The sequence below is a fragment of the Eulemur rufifrons genome, chromosome 30, assembly GCF_041146395.1.
Source record: "Eulemur rufifrons isolate Redbay chromosome 30, OSU_ERuf_1, whole genome shotgun sequence".
Classification (NCBI taxonomy): Eukaryota; Metazoa; Chordata; class Mammalia; order Primates; family Lemuridae; genus Eulemur; species Eulemur rufifrons.
In genome coordinates this window covers 23,318,771-23,331,735 of record NC_091012.1, presented here as the reverse complement: position 1 = coordinate 23,331,735, position 12,965 = coordinate 23,318,771, and positions in this window count along the sequence as shown.

Below are 12,965 nucleotides of genomic sequence, written 5' to 3'. Positions count from 1 at the left end.
TCAAGAGTCTCAGACATACTTGGACTTCATCTTCCTTGCCTAGACCCTGCAGATTCACTTCAGAGGGGAAGGAATTGCAAAGGTTTGCATAACAAGCTGATGCCAAACACTACAGCGTCCTCACCTGTTGCTCTAGAAAGGCCACGTGCATCCCAGCTTGCATGCCGGCTCCTTGGAGAGGCTTTGCTCTGCCACACTAATCTAATACACCTTCTCCACCACCCCATCCCCCAGCCACAGCACTCTGCTTCGTCATTTTCACAACATTGTTCACGAACAGATGATTTTCTTCAGCATTTCTTTGTGAGCTTGTTAACAATGGGTCTGCCCCACTGATATAAGCTCAGTGACACACACACATGCACACGCACAAAATGTATCTGTCTGGTTCTCCACTGTATCTCTGAAACTTAGAAGACATCCAGACACAGTCATACAGTAGCACTCAACAAATATTTGTTACTGGCCTGTGTGCAGCTGTGTGTGTTCTAGTACCACCGAGCCCACTGGAACCTGGACTTCCTTCAGACTCTGGTGCAAGAGAGAAGAAAAGACTGCAGGACACATTCAGACCTCCTGTGTGTATGTTTCCTGGCCCTGTCACAGGACCAGCTTCATGGGCATGTGACCTGCCCCCCCCAACACACACAAAGAAGATGCTTTCATGCTTTGCTTTCACCCTGTTGAAATTCTTAATAATTTTTGAACAAGCAGCCCTGAATTTTTCTTTTTCCCTGGACCCTGCAAATCATGTAGCCAGTCTTGCCCTTTGGAGACATGCTGCAGAGCAGGGACAAGGCAAACACAGCCTTCCTGAGCCCACGAGGAAGAGAAGGCTTCTGGTCCATCCACCTGCCATTCCAAACAGCACCAGACTGTTGCAGAGATGGGCAAGTCGGCACTTCTGTAGCTGGGCACCGATTTGAGGTGTCATCTGCATCCGCATGGAGGACACTGACATTGGAGCTCCAGGAGATGAGGGTTTGTCTGATTGACCTATATTCCCCTGGGTCAAACGCAGTGCCCAGTGACCAGTAGGCATTAATTACATTTGCTGAATGAGCAGCTGAATCCCAGGTAGCCAAAAGAAGCAAGTGGTTACAGCTCCGTCACCAGAGAATCCCAGGCAACTTTCTCTTCCAGGCTGAGATTAATCATACTTTGCCATCTCTTTTATAAACCTCATCTGTAGGATAGCTTCGAGGACTTGCAGACACTACTTAGTGTTATTATCATTTTGTGGTTCTCAAAGTATTTGCTATGCATTGCTTGGTCTGCACCAAGCCCTGGATTTGGTAATGGGGGTATATAGAGCAAGGACTCAGACACAATCTTGGCCCTCACGTATGTTTTTCACGAGAGGAGTGAGAACTTGTCTTGGAAATTACTAATGCAAGGCAGAAAGTCCTGAAGGCCCAGAGTTCCTGGGGAGATGTTTACATGGTCCTGAGCCTCTTGCAGCAAGAAGAGGGGCTTACCAACGGCAGAGGTATAGAGATGGGCAGCCCCAGCTGAGAGCCAGAAATGCACCACACATTTCTGTTGAAACCAGAAATGTGTGGTGCTTGACAGTGAACAAACAGGAGTTTGCCAGAGGCATTCCTATGAGGAGGAACTGTTGGATATAAAGCTGGAGTGGGAGACTGGACAGGCTAGTGCAGAATCTTGAATGCTGAGCCAAGAGACCGCACTTTATCCTGCGGGCAATGAGGGACGTTGCGTGTCAGAACTGTGCTTCAAGAAGATCCCGCTGTTGGGGGCAGGCAGGAGAGTTTGCAGGAAGGAGAGCAGGAGCCTCTTTTCTCCCAGAAAAGGAGTCGTGTGGATCTGAACAAGAGCAGAGCCACGGGGATGGCCAGAAGGGGAGCCACAGGAGGGAGCAACATCAGGATGTGAAATTGACAGATGGAGTAAGGGAGGAGGCAAAGGAGGGAAGGTTACTGGAGAAGGCTCACAGGGTCTTCTGAGGTGACCAGGGTGGCAGAACAGAAATACGGAAGGCAGGAGGAGGAGGAAGAGCTCTCAGTTACAGCCATGAGAACAGTTCCTTGCATTTTGCATTTCACTTTTAATGTTTCATTAGGTAACTTCCCTCTCTCTAGCTGTTTGTACTTCAGATATCCTTCTCTTCAACTCGATATTCAAGCTGGATATAAACAAAATGTTAATAGAGCAGCTGTATTTTCATAACTAAACCAAACTACCCATTGATCAGAATAGCAGAGAGCAACCTTGTAAGTTGTGAATGATCAATTTTTTTTATTTATTTCAAGATATTATGAGGGTACAAACGTTTTGGTTACATTTTATGTCTTTACCTCACCCAAGTGAGGTTTAGAGGCTTGCCCTTCCCCTCTACAATGCACACTGCATCCATTAGTTGTGAGTTTACCCCCCCCAACCCCCTAATCCCTGGAGAATATTACTACTATGTGAGCACCATAGTGTTGATCAGTTAGTGCCAATTTGACGGCAAGTACATGTGGAGGTTATTCCTCCGATCTTGTGATACCTCACTGCGGATAATGGGCTCCGGCTCAATCCAGGAAAATATAAGAGGTGCTAGATCACTGTCGTTTCTTATAATTGAGTAATATTCCATTGTATACATATACCAAATTTTAGTAATCCACTCATGGATTGACAGGCACTTGGGTTGTTTCCACATCCTTGCAATAGTGAATTGTGCTGCCATAAACATTTGGGCACAGATGTCTTTACTATAGAACGTCTTTTGCTCTTTTGGGTAGATGCCTAATAGTGCTATTGCTGGATCGAACAGTATTTCTATTTTTAGCTCTTTAAGGAATTCCAAATTCTTTTCCACAGAGGTTGCACCAATTTGCAGTCCCATCAGCAGTGTAAGAGTTTTCCCATCTCGCCAGCATTTGTTGTTTTGGGATTTTTTGATAGAGGCCAATCTCACTGGGGTTAGGTGATATCTCATTGTGGTTTTGATTTGCCTGTGAATGATCAAATTTAATAACCAACATCAAACCACCATGTGTCCTGCTCTTTATGTGGTTTAGGGATAATACCAGAGCTGCCGGTCATAAACTCTGTATGTTCTTGCCGTACCTAGGCACAAACTATAGCACATGCACAGCATGCTTTTCATATTAGGCCAAGGGAAAAATACCAGCCCAGAGAAGCCTTGCAAAACTCTAAGCTTAAGTACCTGGGCTTGCAGCAAGACTGAGATGCTGGAGACACTGGAGGAGGCAAGCTGGAGAAAGAACTACCTGTGGGGCTAAGCCAGGTGTGGAAGTGAATGAAGGGGCAAGTAGGGGACAGTCAGGCTTCAGAGCAGAGAGATGGACAGTGGAGTCAGAGGCAGAATGGGGTAGTGACGGCCTCTGTGCTCCACTGCAGACAGGGCAGGGTTTGAATTTCAGATCCTCCACAAGTTACTAGCTAAATGACTAAGAACAAGTTATTTAAAGCCCTCTGAGCCCCACATTACTCATGTGTAAAATGGAAATTATAACGCTTTCCACCTCCCATGGCATTTGGGACAATTTGATTGTACAGACCATGTAAAGCATTTAGCATCATGTCTGGTACATGGTTAGTACTCAATAAAACTTACCCACCATTCTCACTGTTACTGTTATTAGCTAATAACTGATACCAAAAGTGCAAACACACCTGATATCCCTGAAGTCCTGAATAGCAACAAGAAGTGTCTGGTGAAGTAACAAGACCGCAGCACCAGACATACACTGCAGATCAAAGGGCTCATGTCCTAATGAGGTTGAAATTCTGTGGACAAAACAGGATTCTAGATCTCAGGAAATTGGACCACTAAGTGAGCACCCCAGGCTTCTGGCACCTAGTCCTCAAGGGAGAAGAGAAGCATGACTAGGGGTAGAGATTGAGGGTCCCTGGCATGTGGGTGGTATTGAAAACCACAAAACTGAATGCAGTCATCCAGGGAAAGAGAAGACAGCTTAAGCTTGAGTCCTCAAGGGGGTGTCACAAAAGCCAACAGAAGAGAGGGCATTTCTAGTAGGCTGGTGGTTCCAGCCATGTGCCAGTAAGACAAGAACTGAATGGTGCCCAATGGCTTAATCAACAGGGAGCTCATTGGTGAGCATGGGGCAGTATCCCATCCACACAGAGTTAAGGAGTGCATGAGATGGGCCATAAGAGAAAGGAGAGTGTGACTGTAGACAGTTTGTTTGAGAGGTGGCTGGAAAGCAGGGAGAGTTGTCCTGTCTTCCACATCAAGCATGGGGAGAGAGGTTTCATTCAAGGGCCATGTCTGTTTCTTCTCTGCATCACCAGGGCCTTGGAGAGGAAGGGAAAGAGTCAAGGAGGAGCTAACAATGGTGGCAAATGCTGCTGGTAAGCAGTTGAGAGTAAGGAGGTTTGGAAAGTGTGCACCGTGAGGGGTGACTGTGAGAGGAGGATGTGAAGTCAGCAAGTGTAGACAGCTCCTTGGGAAGATTTACCTGAAGGAGGATGGAGTGCAACAGCTAGAGGGAAGCAGTATACTACATTATAAGGTAGTAAGTGGTTTGGAGAAAACTAAGCAGACTAGAATAAGTAGGACTGGAGTGCTGGGGGAGTGAGTTATAATTTCAAATAGGATGCTCAAGGAGAGCATCACTGAGAATTGATGTCTGGGGGAAGAGTGTTCTAGTAAGAAGGAACAAAAAAAATGAGAGTTACTAAAGTCACAATGTGCCTGCCATGTTCCAGGCACATCAGAAAAGGTGGTGCAGCTGGAGCAGAGTGGAGGAGAAAGTAGTAAGAGATGAGGTCAGAGGGATAACAGGGTGGGGCTGGCAAATCATGGAATGTCATATAGTCACTGAAAGAAGGTTGACTTTTACTCTGATTGAAAATGGGAACCATTGGGAGGGTTATGAGCAGAGGAGTGGCATCATTTGAATTACTTTTTTTTTTTTTTTGAGGTGGGAGAACTTTATTTCTCCCAAAGGCGCAGTAACAGCGGCCACAGCAAATCTTCAAGTAATGAGTTCCATGACAAGGAAATGGCTTGTCAATGTCTAAGATGAGATGCTGCCACTACAAACTAGAGCCTTGAGTTCTGAGATCAGATTTTTTTAAATTTCAGAATATTATAGGGGTACAAACGTTTTGGTTACATAAAATGATTTTGAGTCAAAGTTACAAGTGTGCCCATCACCCAGATAGTGTACAGTGTATCCTTTAGCTGTGAATTTACCCATCCCTTCCTCCCTCCTTCCACCTTCTTGATTTCTGATGAATGTTATTTCCATATGTGCATATAAATGTTGATAGATTACTTCCAATGTAATGGTGAGTACATGCGGTGTTTGTTTTTTCCATTCTTGTGATACTTCACTTAGAAGAATGGTCACAAGTGCCATCCAGGATAATATAAGACCTATTAGTGCACCATTGTTTTTTATGGCTGAGTAGAACTCCATGGTATACATATACCACATTTTATTAATCCATTCATATATTGATGGGCACTTGGGTTGTTTCCACATCTTTGCAATTGTGAATTGTGCTGCTATAAACATTCGAGTGCAGATGTCTTTTTTATAGAATGTCTTTTTTTCCTTTGGGTAGATGCCCAGTAATGGGATTGCTGAATCAAATGGTATTTCTATTTTTAGCTCTTTGAGGTATCTCCATATTACTTTCCATAGAGGTTGTACTAGTTTGCAGTCCCACCAGCAGTGTATGAGTGTTCCTATCTCTCAGCATCCATGCCAACATTTGTTGTTTTGGGACTTTTTGATAAAAGCCATTGTCACTGGAGTTAAGTGATATCTCATTGTGGTTTTGATTTGCATTTTCCTGATGATTAGAGCATTTTTTCATATGTTTGTTGGCCATTAGTCTGTCTTCTTTTGAAAAGTTTCTGTTCGTGTCTTTGCCCACTTTTTAATGGGGTTAATTTTTTTCTTGCTGATTTTCTTGGGTTATTTATATATTCTAATTATCAGCCTTTATCAGATGTATAGCATGCAAATATATTCTCCCATTCTGTGGGTTTTCTACTTACTGTAATAATTGTTTCCTTGGCTGTGCAGAAGCTTTTTAATTTGATCAGGTCCCATTTATTTATTTTTGTTGTTGCTTTGATTGCTTTTGGGATATTCATAAATTCTTTTCCTAGGCTGATGTCAATAAGAGTTTTCCAACATGTTCTTCTAGAATTCTTGTGGTTTCATGCCTTAGGTTTAAGTCTGTTATCCATCATAAGTTGATTTATGTGAGAGGCGAGAGGTGCAAATCGAGTTTCAGTCTTCTACGTGTGGCTATCCAATTTTCCCAGCACCATTTATTGAATAGGGTTTCTTTTCCCCAGTGTATGTTTTCTCTGCTTTTTCAAAGATTAGGTGAAAGGACCACTGTCTTTAGAAGAAATTGATAATGGCAAAGATAAAAACAGAGGGGCTAATTAGGAGGCAACTGCAGCAATCTAGAAAAGAGATGATGGTGGCTTGAAACAAGATGGTAGCAGTGGAGATAGTGAGAAGTACTCAGACTCTGGAGATATCTTGAAGGTAGAGACAACAGGATTTCCTGACAGATTATATATGAAGTGTCAAAGAAAGAGAGAAGTAAGGATGACTGCAGAAGGGTAGTATTGTGACATCTGAAATGGGAAAGGATATGGATAGAACAGGGTTTGTTTGCTCCTGTTGTGAGCTTTGTTTTGTTTTATTGGTAGGTAGGTCAGGAGTTTAGTTTTAGACATGTTGAGGTGACTATTAGACTTGCAAGTTCAAGTGCATTCATGAGTCTGAAGTTCAGGTGGGAACAGTGTAGGCTGGAGATGTAAATTTGAGAATCATCAGTATAGAGATGGCATTTAAAGCTTTGGACTGGATGAGACAGACATAGGAATGAGTGTAGCTGGAAGAGAGAAGGACTGATCTCTGAGGTATTCCAGCATTAAGAGACTTGGGAGAAGAGAAGGAGCCAGTGAAAAAGACTGAGAAACATGACCAGTGATATAGGACAATCAAGAGAGTGAGGCATTCTTCAAGTTAGGAAGGAGGGATCAAGTGTCAAATGCTGCTAATGGGTCTAGAGGGATAAGACGAAGAATTGACCATTGGGGTTAACAGCATAGCATGTAAATCATTACTGTCCTTGACAAGAGAAATTTATATAGGGGCGTGTGTGTTCACATGTGTGTTGGGAAGGGTGGGAGGCTAAAGACTGCTTGAAGTGGGTTCACAAAAGACTAGGAATTGGAGCCAAGAAGTGTAGAGAACTCCTTGGAGGACGAGTTTTGTTGCAGAGGACAGCAGCAACACGGGGCAGTTGTTGGAGAATGAAGGAGACTTGAGAGAAGTTTATATGGAGAAAATAACAGCATGTGTGAATGCTGAGGGGAATGCCTGAGTACAGAGTGAAACTCTTGTGAAACCTTTGTGCTAGAGGGGAGGTGCGGGGGTCTGGGATGTCACTAAGTGAGCAGGAGGGGATGAGAGGTAATATTTTGGAAGGTGACAACCCTACTTCCAGACTCTTAGGGACATGGTGTACTGGGAATAAATCTTTTCAGGGGGCCCCCAGAGCTGGTGCTTAGTTGCAGTGTACTGACTGGGTTAATGATTGAATGCCTGGCTGAGAGGCCTGCAGAAAAGCCATGTCATCCAGGCAGAGAGGAGCTAGAGTTGGATTGGGAAAAAGAGGTAGAAGCAGTGTTCAGAGACAAGGTGGGAGGGTGGAGACATCTTGTGCTGGCAGGCCAGTGAGAGGTTTGGAAGATGTGGAGGGGATGCAGGAGCGGTCAGGGGTTCCATATAAGTTGCAGAAGCACAGAGAGGGTAGCATGGGGGGTGGTTATTGTGGCTTGAGGGAGATGACTGACTGCATCCCTGTCCCCTCCCCTTCAAATTCAGGCTAATTTAAAAATAAGATGCAGGAGTCAGAGAGACACAGTAGTATAGATACTTCCGCCACATCTCCTAATAAAGGCAACAGAATCTCTAGCTTAGATCTGTAGCCAAATGGGCTTCCATAAAGGCCACCCCATCCCTCACCCCACCTCAAATTAAACTTGGCCACCATTTTTGAGGACAGGCAAGTGACAAAAGGCAGATGATGCTCCTACATGTCATGGGGAAAGGAGAGAAGCCATTGCTGTATTCCCTACACCCTGTCTTACCATTCAGGGAGGAATAGGGATAAGCAGAAATGGTTCCCTCGTAAGGCGTGCAACAGATCTTTCCTGTTTTATGGACCAAGTGGAGACACTGAATAGAAGAGGAATCATTCACTTACAACCTCCAGGGTTTTGTTCCTTTTAATCCCTCAAGCTTTAATGATTAAGTCTGAAATTAACCACAGGTGGAGGTGAGACCCTCATGTTTGTAGCTGAGGCTGGAAGGAATGAGTGTGTATATCACACAGCCCCTGGTTACAAGGACAGTTCTCACCTTCATAAAGTCCTTCCCCCAATATCCAGCCCTGTCCCCTTTGTGTATTCTCACTCTTGTACAGCCTTGCCCTCCTCTCTCACATGTGCTGTGCTGGGTGCTGGGGGTGCAGTGACAAGCCAGACCAAGTCTTTACCTTCAGGAAGTTTATATTCTTATGCAGCAAAACAGGCAACACATACACAAGGAAGTAAATCTGATAATTTCCAGTACAAAATGCCACGAAGACGTTAAAATTAGCAATGTAGTGAATAATGACTACAGGAGAATGACTCGGGGGGACTGTCAATCTGGCCAGGATGCAGAGGACGTCTTGGGCTCCTCTTGGGTTCTCTGGGCAGATCGGAACCTCAGAACAATCAGCTCCAAAACCGCTTTTGCCATCTCTAATTCTGATGTGGAATACAGGGAGCGGGAGGAAGGTAAAATGACAAGGCTATTAATATACGAGAGGCTGCCAAGCCATTATCGTTTATTTCAAGTGGTGGTAAAAGCAGATGACTCATCCTTCAGAGCTGCAGGACTTTGCACCAAACAGTCTGGATGGTTTACTGGCTTGCTTATTCTCCTGATCCTGAAGTTCAGGGGACAGAACTCCAGAGCTTGAATAACCCTGAGGAGCAATATTTCTTCACCCCAATCCTAAGAAAGATTTTCCCAAAAGGTCTCGAGGGAGCAGATAGATGTTTCAACACTGACTGGGAGCAGGGAGGTTTCCCAGGATAGATGAAGCCAGGCAGCTGCATTGAAGAGGCTGTGTTTTTCTTGCCCTCTCACCAGCCACACTTCCTTGCCTTGTTATAGGTTAAAGAGGAAAGGAGGGAGTCTCTTGCTGGCATTCGCAGAAGTATCTCTTCCCTAGTGCCCTGGTCAAATATATTACTGAAAGACATTTCTTCTCCCAAAGCTGTGGAAAATCAATTGTTGAGTTCATAATGCCTGCCAATCAGTTGTAACAACTGGGAGTGTTGAGTTTGGTCAAGTGCTCTGAGAGGCTCCTTGGATGGAAGCTCTGCCATCAAATCTACAGTGTGTAGCATCCTGTTTTACAAAAGGGATTTGTTCCAACAGATTGGGAGGTGAACTCACAAAGGAAATATGTAGTTTCAGTGCAAAAAAGGTCTTTTTAAAGAGCAGGTGTTCTCTCTTTCCTGATGCATCATCAATAATATCACTAGTTGGATCTCAGTTCCAAAATTATTAGTGTATGAAATAGAAAGGGCTCTGTGGTGAGTGAGATCAGTTTGAGACTTCCTGTTTCTATGGGCAACTTTGACAGGAACAACAACAGAGAATATCTTTCTTACTCTAAGAGCCTAGTATGATGGGCTTTCAGAGGAACCATGATTTGGACTATAAAGGAGTTGATTAAGCTAGCTCTAACTTTTTCCTGCAATTGGAGTCTCTTTTATAGTGTCTCTCACAAGTAGGGCATTCAAACTTGGTGTGAACTAGGGATAGGGAGTCTACTACCTCCACGGGGCAGACACTTTTAGACAAGCTCTACAGCAAAGAAGTCCTTTGACACGGTAAGTAAAGAATTTTCTGAGAGAAGACAGAGGAACCAATCTACCGTCCCTCACTTTTCAACCCTGAGTTGTCCAGGACAAAACATTTCAATGTGAAATTAGAGAGCCTGTCCCTACCACTCTTGTGCTCTGTGCACTTAGGAAGGCATGCTTTGAGCTCCCTCTGTGTAAGTATCCACCCCTTGACATTCAGTATTCATTTTCACAAGAAAAATAAGTGACACATTATCTTAATACCTTTAATATTATATGGACCAAAGATTAGCCAAGTATATAGAGACATCACACTTGTCAACACTAAGGCTTCTGCCGTTTCTTCATAGGAAAGTCCTCAGGACTTCCCTCAGAGCCTGTTTACACTTAGTCTAACCATCCTGTGGAAATCTGGTTTCCCAGCCCACAGAAGCTTAACAGCAAAATTAGAAGAGAACAGGGCTTATTCATCTGATAACCTTGGATACAGATAGTTAGTAGTATTGAGTTTTTGGGTTTTTTTCTTATATTATTCATTATTTAAATCTAGACTTTTTTCTTTTTTAACTTCAAAATATTAAGGGGAGGCCAGGTGTGGTGGCTCACACCTGTAATCCCAGCACTCTGGGAGGCCGAGGCAGGTGGATCGTTTGAGCTCAGGAGTTCGAGACCAGCCTGAGCAAGAGTGAGACCCTGCCTCTACTAAAATTAGAAAGAAATTATCTTGCCAACTAAAAATATATATAGAAAAATATTAGCCGGGCATGGTGGCGCATGCCTGTAGTCCCAGCTACTCGGGAGGCTGAGGCAGTAGGATTGCTTAAGCCCAGGAGTTTGAGGTTGCTGTGAGCTAGGCTGATGCCATGGCACTCTAGGCCAGGGCGACAGTGAGATTCTGTCTCAAAAAAAAAAATATTAAGGGAGTACAGTGTTTCTGTTACATATAGACTATGTATAATGCTTAGGTTGGGGATTTAGTATTGTTATAATCAATGCTATTAGCCATAGAATTTTCAGTGTGTTCTTGGGAAAATCACTTTCCTTTTCTGACCCTCAGTTTCTGTTTTTGTTTGTTTGGTGTGAGAAAGATGATAGTTCCCTTGCATACTTAGGCTGTGTTATTGCTCAAGTCAGCTATTGTGTTGGATCATTTATGGTGTTTTTAGCTGCAAATAATGAAAACTCTTACTCAGACTGACTCAGACAACAAAAACATTTAATAACAGGAAGTCCAGAGGTATGTGGGCTGTTGGGTTGCTTAATTCAGCAGCTGAACATGTCATTGAGGACCATCTCACAGACTTCACAATGTAGTTGGCTCTTTTCTTTAGTGGCAGAATTTGAATCAGAACAAGAACTAGACCTAAAGTCATCTGTCGACTAACTCACAGTTCTGTTCTCTGCCTGTGCTCCCTTAGGATTGTGGATATTCCAACGTCAGCAATTGCCTTCTGTGTGAGGCTGTGTTGGAAAAAAAATCACTGGAAGCTGAAGAAAGCTATTTCAGGGCACTGTTTATATCAAATAGGCTGGGTAGTCCCATAACTCCAGGAAGAAGCTGATTCCATGATGAGGTTTATGGTATACCAGAACGAAGAAAAGTCAAGGAGGTTGGAGAAGACTTGGTCTGTTCAGGATGCTTCTCTTCAGGAGTGGTGAGAACATTAGATACTTAGAGGGATAGGGTGGGAAGTGAAGCTGGAATGTGTTTCTCCTCTAGGTGTACAAGGGGCCCTTCAAAGATTTAAGGAGAGGAGCCTGGTCAGATTTGTGTTTTTGAAAGGTTAATCTGGCTATGATGGTAAGTCTGGATTTGGGGAGATGGATGTGAGACCAGAGGCAGCTGGGTCTCTTAAGACTCTGTTGCAATATTCCAGGATAGAAATATTGAGAATCTGACCTAGGTTAGGGAAGAGGGAAAGGAGAGAAAGGGCTGAAAGCCTGTCAGGTATTAATTAATCTCAATCTGGTGGTTGCTGACAGATTGTGAGCCAGTGAGGAAGAGTTTGGCCAATGAGGACCTTCAGGTTCTAGGCTTGGCCCCCCGAGTGCCTCACTGATGTGGGCTCCACAGGAGAGATAGGAAGCTATGTGATGGAAGGTAGGGCTTTGGGATATGTTCACTCTGAGTCCAAGTGGAAACTTCCAGGAGGCAGTTGAATATATCAGGCTGGGGCTTAGGACAGAAGTCTAGGTCAGAGACTGACTTATGAATATTAAGAATAGTATTGCATAGCATTATGTATTTTCCAGAGCATCTCCATCTTCATGATTGAACCCTTACCCCGATTCTATGAGGTAGACATCATTTTCCCCACTTCTCAGCTGAAGTAACTGAGTCTCAGGGAAATTAGATGCACCTAAGATTACAATTAAATTGCCTAAAATTACACAGTCAGGAAGTAACCAAGTTGGGGCTAGAATAGAGCTAGCTAATGCTAAATGCCACGTTTCCCACTGTTCTTCAGACAGCAAAGTCAGTTATTGGTAGAAGCTGTGAAAATTGCTGAGGTCCTGATTTGCATTTCTCTGATGCTTGAAGGTGCTGACTCGGGAAGGGGGGGGTGGGGAAGGGAGGGATATATACCTACATGATGGGTGCAACGCGCACTACCTGGGGAACAGACACGCCTGGAGCTCTGACTTGGGGGGAAAGGCGGTACAGGAGCAACGTATGTAACCTGCAATTCTGTATCCCCCATAATAAGATGAAATAAAAAAAAAATTGCTGAGGTCCCTCAGAAAGCTTATGGAGTGCAGAAGACGGAATCTTGGCACTTTCACGGAAGTAGACGTGGGCTGCCTGCAGCTGGGCCTGCAGAATTCTGATTGATGGGACAGAATTACTATTCCATTTGCCTTTGGACCTTGCCTAGACTCTTGACCCAGAGGATGCTGTGTCTTTGCCTTTCCTGGCTCTCCCCCATACCTATTCCAGCCCCCTCCTGCCTGTATTCCTACTGGTGTCACTCACTTCTGGCTTGTAGTTTAGATCGTGGCTCTGTAAATTGTGCTTTGTGCTTCTGAACCCTGGCTGCATCCCTAGATTGTTGACTCACTGGAC